Consider the following 22361-nt stretch of genomic DNA (forward strand, 5'->3'; position numbering starts at 1 on the left):
TATACCTGTCCAGAATCAAGGACTTGTGGAAAGGCATTTCATGCTATGCTTCTTAAACTTCAATGTGCACACAACTCTACGAGCTACACACTTCGTCACAAACAACTACCTCCTCACTACACAATGGTTGTACTGTCATTAACGTTATTATTTTGTCTGAAAATTGCTTACATTCATATAAATAAACATGTTAGGGTTAAGAAACATTGTCTCTCATTTAGTTGTATTCTGTGGAAGTGCAATTAACTTGGTCGACGATGACAAGTGAAGCTCTGTTAAGAAAATGCAACTGAATTCCACATGATGCAGCTGATTTCTTTAAAAAGAAAGTCAAAAAATAGTGGGTTTCTGAACACATCAGAGCAAAAAGAATGTAGTTGTTTTCCCACTTCATTACGTTTGATAATTCTTATTTTAACACCAAGATCACACTCGCTTCTCCGACTGACACTCCTGACCTTTCCTGGCACAAACATATAATCAATTCTATGATACTGTCAGTTTTCAACAAGGCTGAAAAAAAGCTGGTTTACGTGACTTCCTATACACCATGCAGCAAAGTTGTTATCGCCTTCAAATATTAGCAGCGCCATCTGCACCCAGACATTAGTTCGAATATAATACGTGCTGTGTGTCAATTGTTAGTTTCACTTTTAGTTTCAAAATACCGTTTAATATGTAAATGTATGTAGATGGCGCTGATAATATATGAAGGAGAGAACAAGTTTGCTATCTGTGCCGATTAGCAAACTTCTGAATGTTCTAATTTCACTTAATTAATGGCTAATATTCTACCGATTTACATTTTAACTTCATTTACGAAAAGTAAAGTAAACGGATGCGATGCTTGCCATATCTGACATCATACAATTATGTTAGCTTACAAGCCAGCAGCGTCATCTATATATTACATAATTTCACAAGAATATCAATAGAACGCCCTCTATTAGTTATCATTTCGAAACCAAAACCAAACGTTCCAGTAAAGAGGTGTGATAATCCTGAGACTAATAAGTTTACCAAAATTATAAATAGTGCCATTTACTTGTAAACGACATTACGAAATCGAAACAATGAATGATCATACAAACGGCTTTCAGTTTCAATACCTGTCCGCATCAGATTTAACCGACTGACAGCTTATCTATCAGATTTATTCAAAACTAAAACAAATATAAATTTGTTTATATTTGTTTACGAGTAAATATTTCCTTGCGTCAATTGGCTATTATTATGCATTCATTCCTTTATTTCATTTTTTAATTTTTCGTTTTTTCCAGTCACTTTATCAGCTCTTTTATAATTTTGACGACTTGTGCGTGAATTATGTTTAATAATTGTACAGTTTCAATTTTTCCTAATGATTTCAGTTATTTGTTCTAATTTTTGTAGCCTTTGCTTCATATTTTATTACTCACGTCACAACTTCGACTTCTTTGTTGATTCTTATTTTAGTTTCCTTACATACATTCCTTATGATTGTTCTAATGGTTTAAGCATCTTCTCCAACCAGGTATATCCTAATATTACTGTTCTGTTTTATCTTTACTTTTTCTGGAATACAGTTTTTTAAGAGTAAATTTAAAAGGATGAGCGAATGGATACCTTTTTGCTTTAATCCCCTCTTAATATCAAAAGCTTCAGATCTAATTCCATTAGCTAATACCATGCTTCGGCTGTCAGTGGTGGAAAGCTTGATTAAATGCAATATCTTATGAGTTCATCTAATACTCTCCATAGGACTTCTATATAAATGCTATCATATGCATTCTTTTCCCATATTAAGTTTACCAGCTTATGTGTATGAATGCTTAATTCACTGCCCCCCCCCATGTTTAATGAATTCGACTACTGTTCCAGCAGTACCTGCTACATTGTTGTATTTGAGTTGCTTTATACTCCACTTCAACAAGTGAAAGTTTAAATATTTCTGGGCGAAAAGTATTCTGTTTAAAAGACTCAACAAGTTCATGAGAATTTAGGACTTTGTTAAAGTATACTCTCTATACATGTTTGCTATTTCATCTCTAGTGGCTAATGTTTGTCCATTGCTATTGTGGTTTCCTACGTAAGCCTTTTTCGGTTTTCAATTACATGGAAAAAATTCTAGGGTTATTTATTGTAAAGAAATCTGAATTTCTTTAATCTCTTCACGCAAACTTTTTGTTGTCTTGTTATTTTATTGGTTGCCTTGTTACTCTCCCTTTGTTTCTCTGAGTGGCATGAATATCACTTTCATAATTAAGCCAAATACTTCACTATTTTTCTTTTTCTTTTCTGCTAGTTCCCATTCTTCATTAAACAATTTTATGCTGTATTTTAATTTGAATTCCAATTGAATTTTATGATACTACTTTCATGCTATTATCGATACGATTTCAGATGTTTTCAATATTTTCATTCACTTCCAGCTGCATATTGTTCAATTTCTATTTTAATTCACAATCATATTTTCTTCATTGATCAGTTTTAACTCGTTAATATCTAAGTTGATGTGCATGTGCTGAAAAATATTTATTGTTTATTTAAACCTTATGAATAGTACAATTAGAAAACGGTCATTATCACATTCAACGGCTCTGAAGATTCGAATATTCTGTATGCAACTCCTTTCTTTTAGGGATTATGATATGCTCTACTTGATTGAATGTATGTACTATACATTAAATTTCCATGTTTGTTTGTACATTCTTCCTCATTAACACAGTGCTGCTTATTATGAATTTTCTGGAATTTTCAAATTAATTTGTTTTAAATTAATTAATATTTCTCTATTAATATCTGGCTTTTCATGAAGGCTTTGGTTTCTAGTAATTTTTTATGTATTTCTGCTTATCCAATTTTTGCATTGAAATCTAATAAACTGATTGTATCCTGTCAAGGAATTTCTTCTAGGATTAGTTCCAGGTTTTTTTTTTTTTTTAGAGAATTCATCTTTAATTTTCTCCTCTGAAGTTTCTGTAGAAGCCTGTACCTTAATAAAGGTAATTTTGAACCATTTGATTGTCGTCTTAGTTTGCTTTATCGTTCATTAAAAGCTTCGAATTCGATCAGAGATGACCACATTTTTTTCCTAATGAAGAATCCTGTTGAAATTGATGTTTATAAGAGTTGTTTTTACCATAACGTAGCAAAAGGTTCTATTTATTCAAATTATCTTCTCCTTTCCATCGCGTTTCTTGTATTTCTACTATGTCCAGTTTATATTTATTCAATTCGTGTATTATTTCTTGAAATTCTCCAGCTCTGTACACTTCCCCCCCCCCCTCACATTCCAAGAACCTATTCGAAAACCGTTATTCCAAGGCTTATGTTGATATTCATTTAAGTCTGTCTAGTGAAGAGTACTTGGTACTTGTTTGATTCCTTACGAGAGGGGTTGTTGGCCCCATACTCAACTCACAACCTAGAGGACCAGGGTGACTTTCTTCGTGTGACCCACGTCAAGTGTGACTTGTCCAACTTAGGATGCTCCGCTAGTAGCAATGCTACTGCTGATATGACGCTAATGTCATTGGAATGCCAAGCTCTACCATGACACAATCGTGGTGGGGCGCTTTCCTCCTACATTACTAAATCAATTTAATAATCTTTGTAAAGCATCTTAATTTACTGTAGTAGAATTATATCCATCGTCATATCCGCTTATTCCTAATTTGCCATTTTTATTCGAATCCCCACTTTTCCTTTCTGTTTATTTCTCTCATTATTTCATCCATCAGGTGAGTGTGAATGAGTTGCCTTTGTCTTATTCCTTCGGTTATTATAATATTTCAGTCCGTTCTTGCTGTCTACAACTGCTATAGAACTGCAATAATGCGTATATGCTTACAATGAATTCGTAATTTGTTTTAGCATTTTTCTTATTTTTAATGTAGCCAAAATATTGATACATCTGGCAACAAAGGATGTTAAACCACTTTACTCAGCCTAAAAACAGGCTCTAGTTTGCGATATGTACTGTTTCAGAATGAAGTCCGTGTACATATCGCAAACTCGAGCCTGGTTTTAGGCTGGGTAAAGTGGTTTAGTAGCCAAAATATTTTAACTTCAGCTAAATAAATAAAGAACATGCAAAGAGGTTTATTATTGTAACGATTTCTCTAATACTTACGTTAATGTAAATATTTGTACCCATTTTTTGCTGTTTTTCTAGGAATTCTTGGTGTTTATTAGATAATTCAATTAGTTATTTTTTAATATATATATATATATATATATATATATATTTGAAAAAAATAGATTTAATGACTCCAAGACCGAGATAACATATAAAGATTTTAATGATAAATACTACTAGTTTCGGCATAATTTCGTTGTATTTTTAAAGTTGGAACAACTTGAAAAATACAATGTTTTTATGTATCGATTATGTGAGGCAATTTGTACCTGTAATTTCCAGTTTGTTTAAATAATTCAATGTTTATTAGTATTCCTTTCCTTTATAAATACCTGATATGCCGAAACTAGTAGTATTTATCATTAAAATCTTTATATGTTATCTCGGTCTTGGAGTCATTAAATCTATTTTATTCAAATGTATAACAACCGAGTAAAAGCTGATCGCCACATATATATATATATATATATATATATATATATATATATATATATATATATATATATATATATATATATATATATATATATAAAGAGTCAAGTTAATTATGGAGGCAGTTTTTCTTCTTAACGCAATGAAACGTTTTCTTTATTTATATTTCTTTTTTGCTTCAATGTATTCGTGAATCTAATAGATGGCGCTGATAATCCGTAAAAGCTACCGAATACAGTTGTTGAAACTAAGAGCTATTTGAGACATCATTATGTTAGTGTTGATTCCGTACTGCCATTTACGTGTAGATGGCGCTAATGAAATTTTTTGTGAGCAGATTGGTTTCAGGATTATCACGTGTTTCTTGCTAGGTTAGGTTTTGGATTCGAAATAACGTTGAATTATAGAGGGCGTTATACACTGGCAAACCGTTTGAAAAATGACGTTTACTTATAGATGACACTTCTCACATCTGTGAGGTCATATTCGTTTCAGAATTAGCACGTCTTTTACTGGTACTAAGCTCAAAATCAGTGATTTTCAACCGGCGTGTCGCGAGATTTGAGAAAACAAATTAATTGAAAGAAATATTGTAGCAATTTGCGCATTTATTCCTTTGAAGCTCCCAAAAAGGATAAGTAATTACTATTATTAATATCTTCTGTATGTAAATCAATGAAAAGTATGCCTAGTTTTTACCAGATCGTCAAAAAAATTAAAAGAATATATTTTTAGTGTGCTGCAGAATTTTAATAATTATTCGAGGTTTGCCATATTATAATATTATGAAAAAGGTTGAAAATCTCTGCTCTAACTAGATAGGTAGATTTGGTTTCGAAATGACGTTGAATTATAGAGGGCGTTCAGTTGCAATCCTTTTGAAATGACGTTTACTTATAGATGGTGCTACTCTCAACTGTTAAGCTCATATCTGTTTTAGGATTAGCACGTGTTGACTGGTAGGATAGCTTTTGGTTTCGAAATGACGTCGACTTATTGAAGGCGTTCATTGGATATACCTGTAGGAATGATGTTTCTTTATAGATGGCGCTACTCACAGTTGTTGTCAACATGATGATGTCAAGGTCGTCACGCTTGTGACTTGGTACGTTTGCTTTTGATTTCAGAATGATACTTTATAGAGGAACTACTTTTGAAATTACGTATGCATGTAGATGGCGCTGCCAACATTCGTCAGATAAGATTGTAGTGTCAGGCTTGTCGACCCTCGGAGCGTTTAGATTACGTTTCGAAGTGGCGGAGAAGGGTAGAGGCTGTTGCTCGGATGTGTACAGAAATGCAACAGAGTACACTAGGGTTAAGTAAAATTAGAACATACCACAAGTTTGTTAAGTATCATCGTTCGCCTGATGCTCCTGGTGCATCTCTTTATATTTTACTTCTGGTTAGAAAATTACTTTTACGTTTACTTAATGAGAAAGTTACGAAAGCATGTTTTCTAGTTGCGATGATACAGGATGTTAGTGACAGATATATACAGATAGAAGAAATCAGCGAACGAGTTAACTGTTTCGGCAAGCACAAATTATTTGAAAGGTGAGGAATATGCAATGAGAGAACTTAATGCATGAAACTTTGATTCCAATCTTTGAGTTTCTTATTCGGTTTTAAAAAAATGTGGGATTTAATATCCCCTTAATTTAAATAATGCGATGAGAGAAGATATGAAAGCGTTGTTGTTAGAGGAAGCAAAAACGAAGAGTAAAATGATGTGCAGTTTATTGATGCATTGAGTGAATTTAATGAACGAAAAGACTTATATATGCACGACGAACCACTTAAATAGTTTTGGAGTTAGATGTTTGGAGAGATACTGGTAGTGCAAAACCAGGGAAACTAGGGAGAATGGAATGAAGCATGTGCCACTCTCTGTGAAAAATGAGCATGTGTACAGTAATGATGATGCAACACCGAAAGGGATTTCACAGGTCTCCAATTTAAATGGGTTGTCAATGACATTGCATGAGGTTAACCATGGATACAAAGAGATGTTGAAATGCATGTAGAAGAAGGCAGGAAGTATCAGGAATCAGGGTGAAGAGTTCCTAGCATCGGTAAGCTCAGCGTGGCCAAAAATTATAGTCATCACTGAGATCTGGTTGACTGAAAATGTAAAGTGATATAGAATAGAAGGTATACAATGCAAAGGGTATTTTGTATTTTCAGGGAGACTAAAGAGAACAGAACAAGAAGGGGGGTATCACTGATGATAGCTGAAGAATTACAACAGACAAAATTAGAAATAAAAGAGAATTTTAGGTCTGAGGGAGATGATTCATTTGAGGCTTTGGGTAGAGGCAAATAGGACAAAATAAGTTGTTGGGTGCTGCTGTAAGCTAGGGATTCACAAGAAGGTGTAGATGTCATGTATTGGCAGATTAGCACAATGAGTGTATCCCTGAACAATTATTATGGGAGAATATAACTATGGGGACATCGACTGGAGGGAGGAAAGGAGGATGGAAGTGGAATGTATACAATTATCAAGGGATAGTTACATGAAAAAACATGTTATAAACGAGACAAGAGGCTTGAGGGTGTGAAATCTGATAAAATCATCAAAAGAATTACCCATAAGCAAGATAGACTCGCTACCTATAACTGGGGAGAGTGACCATGCAGTCTTCTGGGAAGTTTCCAAACATGTAGCGTTCTCTGTCAAGAAGAATTTATGTTCAACTCTAAGACTGGTTATTATGAGAGACTCAGGAGTCATCTTGGAACAGTGCCATGGCTTGAGAAGCTACAAGGAAAGAATGTCATAAGGGTAGCAGTACCGGACTGCATACCTAAGGTCAGTAGGACCAAGTTGCAATTAAGTGATTCAGTAGACATATAAAGCAAGAGCTGCAAAAAACAAAACATTGTGGAGGAATATTAAGAAAAACTTGATCAGCATACTCATACGCAGTACAAAGTGCAAGCAAACAGCATGACTACTAAGGTAAGGTAGGCAAAACCGGCCCATGAGAGAAAATTAGCCAAATTTCGTTATGTAATAAATACGAGAAAATTTGACTTTAAACAATGCTCAAGGTAGGAAGGACTGAACCAAAAGATATAGAAAGAAATAGTTGAGTTACTTAGTGATCAATTTGCAAAGGTGTATCATACAGATGGAGATATGACAGTTGCTGATGTTACAGAAATGCATATTAAAATATGAAAACATGAATGTGAACATAACAGCGGGACTGGATGGCATATCAGACCATGTACTACATGAATGTGCAAGAGAATTGTTATTTCTTATGACGAAGTTGTTAAGTCTATGTCTAAGCTCTAACAGGGTTCCAAGAGAGTGGAAAGAGAGTAAGATAGTACCATTGTATAAAGGTGGCCGCCAGACAGAGGTAGAAAACTACAGAACCAATTAATATATCAGGAGTGGCTGTTAAAGTATTGGAAAATTTGGTCAAACCTAAAATACACAATGGGTGAATAGGGATGCGTTACTCTATAATGGGCAGCTTGGCTTTGTAAAGAGTAGCTCCTGTCTTAGTAACTTATTAATATTTTATAGTAACGCGACACAGAATTGGATAAAGGTAATGGCTACACCATGAAACTGTTCGATTTTGCCCAGGCTTTGACAGAATATCACATAGAAAACTATTACGAAAGCTGGAGCAAATGGGAACTGATATGAAGCTAGCAGCATGGATAGCGGGGTGGCTGACAGACAGACACAATCGAGTAGTATATTTTGGAATTGAATCTACAATGATCGTGACTAGTGGTGTACCTCAGGGTTCGGCACTAGAGCCACTACTCTTTAATTTGTATATCAATGACATAGGGAAAGATTTGAGAGGGGATATTCAGTTTTTTGCTGGTGATGCAAAACTGACAAGAGTAATAAATAAAGCTGATGTAGATATCATCCTGCAGGATATCCACTTCGTTGAAAAGTTTGCATATAATATAGTGTATCATATTGGTGGTATTGGATTGCAGAAATTGATGAGGCTAGGGACTTAGAGATAATAGTGGACAAAGAATCCTTTGAGCTATTGGTAAAATAGCTCAAAGGATTATTTGGATGCAAAAACATCTATCAGGTAAATATAAAGACGTTATTCCTCTTTATAAGACTATGATTCGGCCACATCTTCATCTTGTCTACTGCGCACATAGTTGGTCACCTGAGTTTTTAGGGACCAGGAGGTGGTCGAAAAGATTCAGACGAGTGATAAAGATGGTGACAAGTCTGTGGAATCCTCACTCTCTAATAGGACGAGTTGAAGGTTTGTGGGTTACAATGTTGAGTTGTTAGGCGGAAAAGAGAGAACGCAATAAATGTTTATTTAAAATATTAAAAAGGTTTTATGAACTTGATGCAAGCGAAATTTTTCAATATATGTAAAATAGACAGAGAACTAGGTAGACCATCCTTGGAAGTTGTATAAGAATGAAGTTAGTAGGGTGTGCCGACTAGATTTTTTGCGTAGGGATGACGAGTGAGTGGAATGGATTGCCAGAATTGGTTTGAGTTCTCTGAATGTGAATGGATTCAAGGAAAAGTATGATTGGATTTGAGTGTCCTACGATGATTCCATTCCTGATTCCAAGGAGATGCCATTAAATAATATTAGCAAATATGATTGTGTTTGCAGGTCAATATATCTGAAACATGTCTTTATGGAGAACATGAACACTTTTTTTAATTAAAAAAAATTAAAAAACTTAACTTTTTTTTAAAAAAATGCTGTCAAAAATTAGATATAGGCATCTCTTAAAAATAAGACATTTTCTTGCGATGAATAGGGAATGCCGATTCATTTACTAAGAGACAGACACAGAGAGAGAGATATACTGTAGATCAACAGCCGATTTGATTTGTTCTGTGTTAATATTTGTAGGATTTTTAATGACACTATCCTACTAGATAAAGCTACGACAGTACTTTTTTCTCATTTCTGATAGTGCAACCACTTGAAAAAAAAAAAGCAGCGATATTTTAATGGCTGTATCAACCGGGTGGAAGCAAAAGAAGTGAAGCCTTATGAAAGAGACAAGATTTTCACTTTTGAAGATCACAGAATCCGACATGAGCCAAAACTACAATCCTCAACACAAGAAATGATTTAGGGATTTATTTATTTTTTTTGTCCTTTTTCATTCTTCATATAAATTATTTATCAGCGAAGTACATCCATGGGTGGATTTAAATCACACATCCATACACACTCCAGAAATCCTAATTAAGTGTCTGCTTCGTGCTGCTCGTCAGTGCTAGTACCAAAATTGAACTCATCCATTGCCATATTTATTCACAATCATTAAGCAATATAATGAATGGAAAGAGCAAATATTACAATTTTCGACAAAAAAGTGTGCGTTTTTAAAATAGTTTAATATACAAGATAATAATTTTAATATAATGAGAATCATTCGTTTTAAACTTGTGATATTTTTAAATTGTATCTTAAATCATATAGTTTATTAAACATGATTTGAAATTCATCATTATATTGAAATAATAAAATATGTGTGAAAAACCTCAACAGGAAAATTAACTTCAGCCGTACAACTGTTGTGTTAATGCATGTCAGTTGCATCTGGCCTTCTAACAGAACGTGATCAGATACACTGGCAATGTTACTTCATTTAAAACCGAAACTAAACACTACTAGTGCAATCTGAGGACATCATCAGTATCGTTTTGTTAAAGACAAAACAGAAATGCCGTGTGGTCTAGGAATGCAACCGTTCGGATATAGTTTTTAGGAAGCCTTCCTGATATACACTACGAGGTATTTGCATGTGGTAGGATCCGAAATTTGCATGGCAAGTAAGGTCTCGAAATACTTTTATCAAACATATTGTTTATGTTGACAAAAGTTGTAATGTTTTACAACCGAGGCTTCAAAACTGTACTCAGATAAGAATCCAGAGAGCAAAAGCTTGTGGAAAAAATGTATGACAATCTCTTTGAGGTACTGTTTGATGTCTTTTGTATTTCCATTTAGTTTAGAAAACATAATTGTGAAGTTAGTCGAATGGTTAGCTTATGCGCTTTCCAATGGTTAGCTTATGCACTTTCGAACCCTAGCAAGCTGGGGTTCGAACTCATTCGTGGGCATGGATGTTTGTGATTACTTTTTTAATGGAAGATAAATAAATTTAAGCAAGAAATTACCGTCTTCCTTGCTGGAGGCGTGAAGTGGTTTGTAAAGATCCATTTTGGGCTTTAGAGTAAAGTTTTAGATTATGTAAAAATTAGAATAATAATAATAACTTAGAACTAATAGTAATATCCTATAGACTAACTGCCTTTCTTGTGCGGAGTTCGTAAAAAAATAAATACATAAATAAAAGTCACTCTGAGCTACTAAGTGTAGTGGATTGGACATGAGTAGTATGGGTGGCGGTTTGAACAAGATCAAGATAAGATAAGGAATCGTGACCTCATTGGTTGATAAGAATATGACGTCATTGTGGGCGTGACGTCACGAGATTGGAATGTTTAGAATTTCCCTGGAGGCATATGTGTGTGTGACGTCACGTTGTTTGTTTTGTTCACGTATCGAATTATGGGTGAGGATTAGAGATAAGGAATCGTGCCGTGATTGGTGGTGCACTTCTGACAAGATCAAGATAAGATAAGGAATCGTGACTTGGGTGTGTGTTGTTATGAGATGTAGATAAGTGACGTCATTTGTTAGTTGTAAATAAGTGACGTTGTTTTGAATGGAAAGGAAGATGTATTAGAGATAAGGAATCATGTCATGATTGGTGGGACACTTTTGACTAGATCAAGATCAAGATAAGATAAGGAATCGTGACGTGAATGCTTGTTGTTATCAGATGAAGATAAGTGACATCATTTGTTAGTTGTAAATAAGTGACATTGTTGTTTTGAATGGAAAGGTAGATATATTAGTGTATAAGGAATTGTGTCGTGATTGGTGGGACACTTCTGACAAGATCAAGATAAGATAAGGAATCGTGACATGGATGTGTGTTGTTATAGAGTTTGGAATGTTTGGAATTTCGCTAGGGCCCTCGTCTGTCAGGGACATCACGTGGTGTTTATGGTTTGCTTAATGCATTGTAAGTGATATTTAGAAATAAGAATCGTGATGTTATGTGTTTGGAATTTCTGGGGAACATATGTCTCTCTGTGATATCAGTCATGGTGTTTTGGTTTGGCTATGGAATTGTGGGCGATATTTTTGAGATAAGATATCTTGGAATTTTCCCAGAGTGACACACATCTGTCATTTTCGTCATGTTTTGCGTTTGTTGTCTATAGATGGCTGTACTAATTTTCCTATACATTTTGGGGTATTTCTTTCCTGTTAAAGGGTGGGAAGTCTTAGAGGTCAGTAGAGTCGTGATGGCGGCACTGTTTCGTGGTTTTCTGAATAATTTAATTATATTCTAATGTCACTCAAAGATACAATTTTTTCCCCATAGCTCATCCATATTTTCTTCTATATTCATATTCTAATTCTAATTCATATTTTATACATAATTCATCTGAATATTTTGATCTGTCTAAATTAAGATCTTAAAGTTCAATAAATAAATAAATAAACAAATCGTTTGTGAATTCATGGTGAATTCAAAAGTGTTCTTACTTAAACATACATAACACATCAACGACACTATTTGTTCTTTTAAGTTTACATATTTATTTCACAGATATTACTTACAATGCAATATGCAGAAATAGGAATTTACAGATATTACCAATGCATAAAAACTATTCAGTATTAGAATTACACTTACCAAAATTACACTTATTACGAGCAGTGATTATTGAAATTGGAATTATCAATTGTTATGTTTAAGTTAAAAAAAATTAACTTACATTTCTTTCCAGAATGGGAACATCTTGGTACTATCTTGGTTTTCTGAATATTCCAAATTGTTGATTTTTAACATATATCCACAGCACAGAACACCAACACAAGTCTGAAAATGCAGTTGAATTTTTATTATAAGTTACTGGGGCTAACATATATTCACAACACATGTCTTTTGGTGACTAATATATCCGCCAGAGATCAGTAATTTCCCATCTCTCAATGCGAATTTTTTTTTTCCAAATGATTGGTTATTTTGTATTTTAGTGAAATGTCCATAAGGCATTTTGTATTTATTTATTTTTTTTGCTTGTTAGAATTTTTGGGAAAAAGTTTGAGGGGTGATGTTTAGTAAAATAGTCTTAGTAAAAACATTATGATGTAGTGTCGGAATTGCAAAATCACCTTATGATTTTTTATTTCTAAACTATATTTCTGAAATCTAGAAAGTATTTTTTTTTAATAGCGATCATCCGTTATTCGTTTTGTTGATGGTGATGGGAATATTTTTTAATCATCACCCCATTTTTGTAGAGGTCGATTTGACTGGAGAAAATGCTGGAGAAAATGAACAAAGCACAGGACGTGGTGTTAATCCTCATGTAACAATCGATGGTGTGGCTGGAGGAAGTTGCAACCCCCCAAAATTTATATAATTTACATTCAGTTTCTAGATGTGAAACTAAAGTCTCTACTTCTACTATTGACCCCTCACTCTACAGGGATTTTTATACTGTTTCGGTGGGCCAGTCACAGTTCTCTATAAAATATCAAACTTAACAAATGGAGTACCAAGTTACATTTCGTGATCTTGAACTCCTCCCACCAGAGTTTTTTGAAATTTTTCGAGATATGCTTAATGAGATTATTCAGCGTTTATCGAGTTTAGGAACTTTTTCTCACGTTCGGTTGGGCATTAGTGCACCCAGTTTAGAAAGCAACATTAATTTACCATTCATGTTGCTTTCTGAACTAACTAACCAGAGGATAATTGATGCTTTTTTATGCTGTCGTCCAATCAAAACGTGAGTTTCTTTTGGCAAATGATCTTTCTATAGATGTCATACTTATCAATATAAGTAACAATGGTGGTGGTGGTGGTAGAAAAATCAGTGTAAAAAGAATAACGCTGCTTAGCCTGGATGAATTTGTGAAAATAAAAAAAGCTATTGTGGAAAATACCAACAAAGACAATTTTTGCATGGCCCGAGAACTTGTTCTGGGTTTTTCTGCACATGCTGATAATGCCCAAACATACAGACAAGTGCAGTTAGATTGTAAAAAGTTACAAAAAAAGAGGACTTTAACTCTCCACAAAATTGCAGGGGTTCCGCTCATTTCTTGTGGTATTCCAGAAGCAGGTCTCTTTCAAAAGCATTTGACTCCGGAATACCAAATCGTAATTTTTTTGGCAAATGATAATTTTTCTGTGGTGTTTCAGGGGCCAAATGCAAGTAAACAGATCTGTCTTTTATACAGTATGTCTCATTATGATTTTGTGCCTAGTGTGCCAGCTTTGTTTGGGAATAGCTATTATTGCCCCAGTTGTTTTTGAAGATACAGCTCTTCTATCAAATTGCAAATGCATAGATGTCAAAATATGTGTACCTGCTGTTGCACAAATTCCAATCAGAGTGTGCAGAACCTTCTTTTGTGTGAGTCATGCAATAGATTTTTCTACGGCAACGAATGCCTGAATTTGCACATACAAAATATTTGTTCAAAATTCCATCGTTGCGGACAGTGTTTGACTACTTTCTCTACAGATAAAAGCCACGTCTGTCCACCTGAAAATTTCTGCAGTCACTGCACATTAATTCACCCAAAACAGATGTGCTTTTTGCAAAAATCAGAGGTTTCAATAAGCAAGTTTCTACGATTTTTTTGACAAAGAGACTATAGCTAAAAATTATCGTCATGTACCAGTCTTATGTATAGCTGATTTTTGTTAGTCACGAACGCGAGTTCTGGGGTAAAAACTGTGTGGGTCAGTTTTGAGATGATTTGTTTTCTGTCAAGAATAGCTTGAAACAGGGACAAGATGAGAGGATCCTTCGGACTGCCAAACCAAAATACGAAAATGTCCATGTGATTGCACACAATTTTCATGGTTTTGATGGGTACTTTATTTTGGAATATTTTTTTTCAAACAATTTCCAACCATGTGTAGTATTTGATGGATCGAAGATACTTGCTATGTATTATGACCCATTAAACATCATATTTCTTGACAGTTTTTCCTACATTAGTGTTGCTCTTAGGAAACTGCCAGCCATATTAGATCTCCTAGAAGTTCGTAAGGGTTTCTTTCCTCATAAGTTTCACACATCCAATTCCCTGGATTATCGTGGAGTCATCCCCAAAAAATCTTATTTCCAGCCGGAATGATGAACAAAGAAACTCATACAGAGTTCGAGACTTGGTACGCTAATCGGCTAGACACTGAATACTGTCTGAAAGCAGAACTGTTAGCTTATACGAAAGATGACGTGCGTGTTTTGCGAGACAGTTGCAACACTTTTCGCACTCTCTTCATACAGCTCACCCAGATTGATCCCTTTCTCCATGATATTACAATTGCAGGAGTACGTTTGAGAGTATTTCTCCAAAACGTTTTGAAACCTAACACACTGGCCATACTTCCTGCTCGGGGTTACATAGGGGCAAACGTGGAAAGTCGAAAGGCTTTGGCTTGGCTGAAATGGCCAGAACAAAATAACCATACAACATGCACGTTCTGTTGGGGGAAGCCCGCATCGGACCTTATTTTGTCGATGGGAAATGCGGAAGCTTAATTTATGAATATTACAGTTGCTTCTTCCAAGGGTCTCAAAATTGCTATAGAGCAAATATTTACCAGCTATGCAGAAATACAAATATGATAACCCTTTTTGAGCAAACGAAGGATTGTGAAAACTATTTTCATAGCCAAGGATTCGATATGATCTCAATTTGGGAATGTCAGTTTAATACAGATTCTGAAAACACAGCGTTGAAAAACTTTATTGCTGCTCTTAATATTTCAGATCCAATTTTACCTTGCAGTGATCTGCATGGTGGCAGAACCGACTGCTACAAAATATATCACAAAATTCAGTCAGAAGGGGAAGTTATTCGCTAAATGGACTATAATTGCCTTTATCCATGGGTAATGAAATACCAAGTATTTTCTATGAGGCATCCCGAAGTTATTCTCGATAATTTCGACTATTCTCCTGAGGTATACTTTGGTATTTGCCATGCAAAAGTGGAAGCACCTACTATCTCTTTTTACCTATTCACAGTTATCGAAAAATTAACAGTTAATTTTCCCCCTATGTGGAAAGTGTGCTTCCGAAATGGCCTCATTGTGCTCTCATACGGACCGAACTTTTACAGGTTATTGATGCACTCCAGAATTAGATTTAGCATGTGCTCGTGGTTATAAAGTTATAGAATTTTACGAGGTGTGGCATTTTTCTCAAAACTTTGAAGGGGAAGAAAACTTTATTGCTCACTACATTGATACCTTTAAGAAGCTGAAACAGGAAGCATCTGGTTGGCCTGAACATCAAAACCGACAGTCTTATCTGGAGGAGTTTTTGCTAAGGGACGGTGTTGTGTTAAATAGTGAACACATTAGTAAAAACCCTGGTAAACATTCACTTGCTAAGCTTTCTTTGAATTCTCTATGGGGAAGGCTTGGCATGAGAATTAAGAACTCAGACCCAGGTGATTTCCTCTTATGAAGACCTTGTAGAACTTTTTTTTAGATAACAGCAAAGTTATCCAAGATGCCAGGTTAGTTTCAGAAGAGCAGATGATGGTTGCCTACTCTCCTATTGAAGGCACTGAGCCTGAAAATAGGAAAGGGAATGCTGTCATCTCCTCATTTGTAGCTGCCTATGGTAGGATAACGTTATATGAGGTCATGGAACCTTTACAAAGACGGCTTTTATACAAAGATACTGATTCTGTCATTTTTAGTGAAAAACCGGGCGATTACTCGCCGTCCACTGGTCACTACCTTGGGGAGCTAGGTGACGAACTCAACGGTGACTTTATAGTTGAGTTTGTTACCACAGGCCCCAAATCTTATTCCTACAGAAAGCAGAGGTGTAAGATTGTGACCAAATGCAAAGGCATTACATTAAATTCTCTCGCTGCCACTGATATTAATCTATAATTTATGATAGCAGCAGTAAGGGGTGAGCCACTAAACATCCAAATTCTTGTGACATTTTCTGTCCATAGAGACAAATGGAGCTGTCAACTCAAAACGACCTCTGTAACAAAAAGATTTGGATACACTTTTGCAAAGTACATAGTGTTAACAGACACATGCACTTTTCCCTATGGGTATTATAAAGGATAATTCCTATACTCACATACCCCATAAGCAAAAGATTCTATCTATGGGACAGAAAACTAAACCACATTCTACCTGGTAGGTAAAAATTCATGATTGTTTCCCAACACGATAATTTGCAGTGTCGCCCTTCTCTTGTGCAGTTTTCACAACAATGTTATTGTTACTATTATTCCACAGTAGCTTTTTTTTCTTTCTTAGAATTTAAAAAGAAAAATTCGTCTTGGCATGATTACATGGTGACTGTGATTAAAAAAAATAATCTTGATAGGGAGATTTTTTGATATTAAAACCAAGTATCTATTTGTTTTTACATGATCTCTGATTATATAAAAATAATCACAGTCTAATTATGTTATCATTTTCGATATGTTCATACATCCATTTACATGCATTATTTCGGGAGTTACTTAGTCAGGAAAAACAACATTCATGTTGTCTCTCATAGAACATTCTAATCAACTAATCAAACCACCACCGGAGCGAATCGTTTATTGTTACCGTGAAAATCAGGATAAATTTAAAAAATTTACCGACATAGAATGCGTGAGTGGTTTGAAGTTACCTGAATTTGATTCTAATGTGAGAAAATTACCCATATTTGGTACACCAGGCTAAAGACAGCACGGAAATAGCTGATGTTTTCATAAAAGGTTCACATCACCGTAACCTCAGTGTCATTCTACTGACACAAAATTTATTCTGTAAAGGAACACATTTTCGTACAATTTTTCTCAATAGCCATTATGTTATTGCTTTTAAAAATCCCCGAGACTCTTTGCAATTTTCTCATTTAGCTTCCCAAGTATTTCCAGGACAAACGAACGTGTTAGTTCAGATTTATAAAGATGCAACACGCGAACCCCACTCATATTTAGTTTTAGACTTTAGAAAGGAAACACCTGATATTTTACGCTTAAAGTCACGGATTTTGCCAGGAGAAGAACCCAATACAGTATTTATCCCTGAATGACTGATAGACTCAAACGCTGTGAATACCTCATCAAGTACTTATCTCAATCCTCTCCCAAACAAGCATATGATGCTTAAAAACACTGCCCGTCGAGCCAAATCACCACATTCTGTGAAATCTGCAAAAATTATTTATATGGAAATATCACTAAAAAAACAACTAGAAGTCACGTCTACGAAGGAAAAAAAAATTATAAGAGCACTAAGTAACAAATCGCTTCCCTTCATTACTACAAGAAAACTGGTTTTACAGCACGGGGGAGCACTGTTCCCATTATTAGGCAGCATCATTGTTCCTTTATTGAGTTCACTTATTAGAAAATGAATATGTTTATAAAATTTACACTATTCCATTCACCAGAGGAGCGTGAACTCGATGATGAAATGAGTGCCATTTTAAAAATAAGAAATAAGCATGCAGATGAAAAAGGAAAAGCATATTTAAATGTTCTGCAAAAGTATTTAGGTTTGAAAAACCAATTGGCTCACACAGGAGAGCAAGAGCAACTTATACTGCCACATCCAGAACATTCACTGAACAAACCGAATATCCAGAACTATTCCCATCAACCATCAACGTCAGCCTGTCCCAGAGAGGAACATGGTTCCGCTCCAATCCCTCACCGCAAGAGAGCTCGATGAAGTGCCAAATTCATCTCTTTATCTCCCCGAAAGCTGCGGGGAATAAGAAACTGGTGTGGAAAAAATGGTAAGTGAAAAAAACAATTTTTTAAAATTAATTTTTATTTTCAGTAAATGATCTGTAACAGCATTAGTTACTACAATATCATTTAACCACAAATCCTTAGAATAACATTTGTTAATAATATTTTGCATAGAAAGACCACGACATCTCGATATTAAAAAATATACACACAGTGCAAACCACACGCGACAGATTCCTTAGCTAGTCGAGCTACAGAATTATAATGCCATTTATTAGTATTGATATTCAGAAAGTTAGCAATATCGTTTTCGGGTGGACGACCGAAGCTATCGAAAAAATCACCGTGTGTTTCTTTAATATAGATAGCTTGCCAATGTTGTCCTAGCAACCAGGTCGGATCTGTGTTCACTATCAACATCGACTGTTGTTTTCTGATTGGGTGTTGTGGCAATTCATCACGAGAACAAACTCCTAAACCCACTTTTCTCGTGGTGGGTTCTAACTCTAGTATGCTTACTAATTGTTCAGTGTTCATAGTCCAGTAACACAGAACAATCCTTTGTTACGGATAACGTACACTCAAATTCTGCATAAAGAACCACTGTGATGTTTTCAGGAAGTGGTTGAGCAAATTTAACTTCGAGTCGCACACTTCCTCTTCTTAACAGGCTGACATGGGGGGACAACGGAATTTTGATCTGGCAATAAGTCAAATCCATAGAGAACGTTTCCCTTTACGTATTCTTCATAAGAAATGTCATTACCGCAGTCTCTGTTCCATTTGCCTAGTGATGTGAACAGTGACATGTAACATCTGCTGTAATGCCTTTCTTTGAAGTTCGAAGTCAAAGGTTGTGAGGGATACTGAATACCGTCAGCTGTCACTACAAGAAAATTCAGATTGAAATGATGAAAATTAAATGGATTTCTGTTTAAAGTGCCATTAAATCCATCACTAGCGACCAGTCCAATAATTAATCTAGGTGGTATTTCACCTAGATGCAGATTGTCTCGTGTGGCATCTGACATATCCTTGGGAATCGAAAAATAAGACACTTGCACACGATTGATGAGATATACCATGTTTGACTTGTCTAACAGAGACAGGTGAGCCAGTTGAATCTATGGATTTATTTTGACTTTGCGGACCAAAAGTGTAGCCTCTTTAATTTGCACTTTAGCCTTAGAATCAGCATTTGCAGTCAGTAAACAAAATTCGGGAGAACCGCGAACCATACGAACACGAACAGTAACGTTGTTGATGAAGTACCGGTCTTGATGCTTGATGTCAGCATGTATTCGCCCAAGCATCTCGACACTTTTCGATTGGTTAATTCTAGCTTGTCGTCTATGCATCCCACATTTACCTTTGGTAAACATATCATTAACATTAGCCACATCATCTTTAACAAATAGTTCATTTGTCAGCTGACTGTTTTTAGCATCTCTGTCATAATTTGGTAGGTTTTCAATATAAGTCCTATAAGGATACGTGTCTGATGCCACATTCACTAGTTTATCTTGGAGAAAAAAGACAATTTGACTGAACAGGGAATGGAAAAAATTATTTACAACACCAACTGAAGAATCTTCGGTTTATTATCATTGTCAGTGATGCGCACACGAACGCGTAGGTATGATTTTCCCAAATCCATGTATTCTTCAGATGTACCTGATATGCAAAATTCCACAGGACCTCCACTGTCAGTGCTGTATATTGGTTGATATCCAGCACTGACAGTGACATAAGAACTTTTTTCCACATACATGTTCACACGAGGGGGTGGGAAAAAGATCTAACTCTGACATCATATCCGCAGCAAAAGATGTCATCTCGCTTGCGCTTTTTAGTATTCGTTTTTTCTTCTTGCTTCCTTGACCTCTCTGAAGTAATCGACTCCGAACCATTTCAGCAATGGTTTTCCCAGCTTCTGATGCTCTGTTTATAAAGGCTCGACGTACAGGTACCCCTTCCAATACATCTCCTATCATATGCTGACGGGCTTTTAAGGCTTGACGACCCGACAAATTGAGCTGCAGGTTTTAAAAGTGGACTTAGAAAGGAGAAGGCACTTCTAAAAATGCTACCTAATCCGTACCCACGCTGTATTGGCGACCCCGTAAACATTTGAGGCCCACCTGCCTGCATTGTGTAATATCTGAGATAATCAGTCATGCTTCGCTTGTCGGAATTGTAATATAACTATTGTCTTGTCGGCACGAAAGTGGAACAACTCACCGATGTCAGAACGAATTTCAATGGTAATTGACTGAAATGTTTTTTTCGTAACGGATAATAATCAGGTTGAGCAAAAACAAAGGAACACAAAATATTCGGATGAATTATGAATAGAATATGAATTAGAATTAGAATATGAATATAGAAGAATCTCTAAATATCACCCACAATGATTAAGCGAACCAAAAACACCACGTGATGTCCCTGACAGACGAGGGCCCCAGCGAAATTTCAAACATTCCAAACTCTATAAAAACAAATATGCACGTCACGATTCCTTATCTTATCTTGATCTTGATCTTGTCAGAAGTGTCCCACCAATCACGGCACGACTCTTATCCACTAATATCACCCTTTCCATTCCAAACAACAACGTCACTTATTTATAACTAACAAATGACGTCACTTATCTTCATCTGATATCAACAAACAATCACGTCACGATTCCTTATCTTATCTTGATATTGTTAGAAGTGTCCCACCAATCACAAGATTTCTTATCTCTAATATATCTTCATTTCCATTCAAAACAATAACGTCACTTATTTACAACTAAAAAATGACGTCGCTTATCTACATCTCATAACAACACACACCCAAGTCACGATTCCTTATCTTACCTTGATCTTGATCTTGTCAGAAGTGCACCACCAATCACGACAAGATTCCTTATCTCTAATCATCACCCATAATTCCATACGCGAACAAAACAAACAACGTGACGTCACACACATATGCCCCAGGGAAATTCCAAACATTCCAATCTCATGACGTCACTCCCACAATGACGTCATCTTCTTATCAACCAATGACATCACGATTCCTTCTCTTATCTTGATCTTGATCTTGTTCAAACCGCCACCTATACTACTGACATGATTATATAACCAAACGTAAAAAGTTGTCTTCAGGAAAAATATCGCCTATTCTTTTAGAAATTAAATGTTTATGTTTATGAAATTAAATGAAGGAAGGAAGGAAAGGAAGAATAAATAATGTGTTTGAAAATTCTTACCCCAATTTTGTCCTGTTAACGAGATATGTCATTAACGGAGGCATTTCGATTATACAAAACAACGCATCTACAGCTTCGTTTCAAAAAAGGTCATTTTAGGTTCTTGGATGAAAAGATGCAGTTTCGATTTGCATGATTTCACGATAGAGAATTATTTATAACAACTAATGATGAGTTACATTGTCTCACATACAAACACCAGAGATATTTTATATCCTTTTTTTATTATTAAATCATTGGTTATTGCTAACACATTGTTATATTACTAATTTATTGCTAACACATTGTTTTTATTGACAGATACAGATGTTGCTAGCATCATCATTTAACTTTATCGAATTTTGTGTTAAAAAAAGTGCTTAATGAAAAAAGTAAAGTAATATATTATACTTTTTATTGCAATATTTTATAATTTTATTCAGGGATCGTGCGGAAACAAAACCCTCCGGACTATATGAAATGAAACAAAAGCAAACACACAGGGAGCGCTTGAACCGAGGATCTCCCAAACTGCAGTCGAATGTTTTACCATTATCTCTACCACTGAGCTACAGCCAAATCATTATACTTCGCTGGTGTTGTTTAAAGACCAGTCGATAATACGATGTTACGATTATATCATCCCACATTATCCACAAAACAAGCCAAATAAAACTTCAGTAATACCATAGTATTACTTCATATAATTATAAATTGCTGTGAGCACGTACTTTGTGCAACTGAAGATGTTTAA

The 22361-nt window shown here is 35.3% G+C and overlaps 1 long non-coding RNA gene across 1 annotated transcript in view; it reads right to left on the reverse strand.

Moving 5' to 3' along the window:
• The window catches only part of LOC150106071 (uncharacterized), a 63045-nt gene that overhangs the window by 16216 nt on the left and 24468 nt on the right, over positions 1-22361 (reverse strand). The window contains exon 2 of the long non-coding RNA XR_016548464.1: positions 12393-12496. This is a non-coding gene — a long non-coding RNA (uncharacterized LOC150106071). The remainder of the gene's footprint in view (positions 1-12392; positions 12497-22361) is intronic.

The sequence above is a fragment of the Typopeltis vanoorti genome, chromosome 6 (genome assembly GCF_054136105.1).
Source record: "Typopeltis vanoorti isolate ZY-2024b chromosome 6, IOZ_Tvanoo_1.0, whole genome shotgun sequence".
NCBI classification, from domain to species: Eukaryota; Metazoa; Arthropoda; class Arachnida; order Uropygi; family Thelyphonidae; genus Typopeltis; species Typopeltis vanoorti.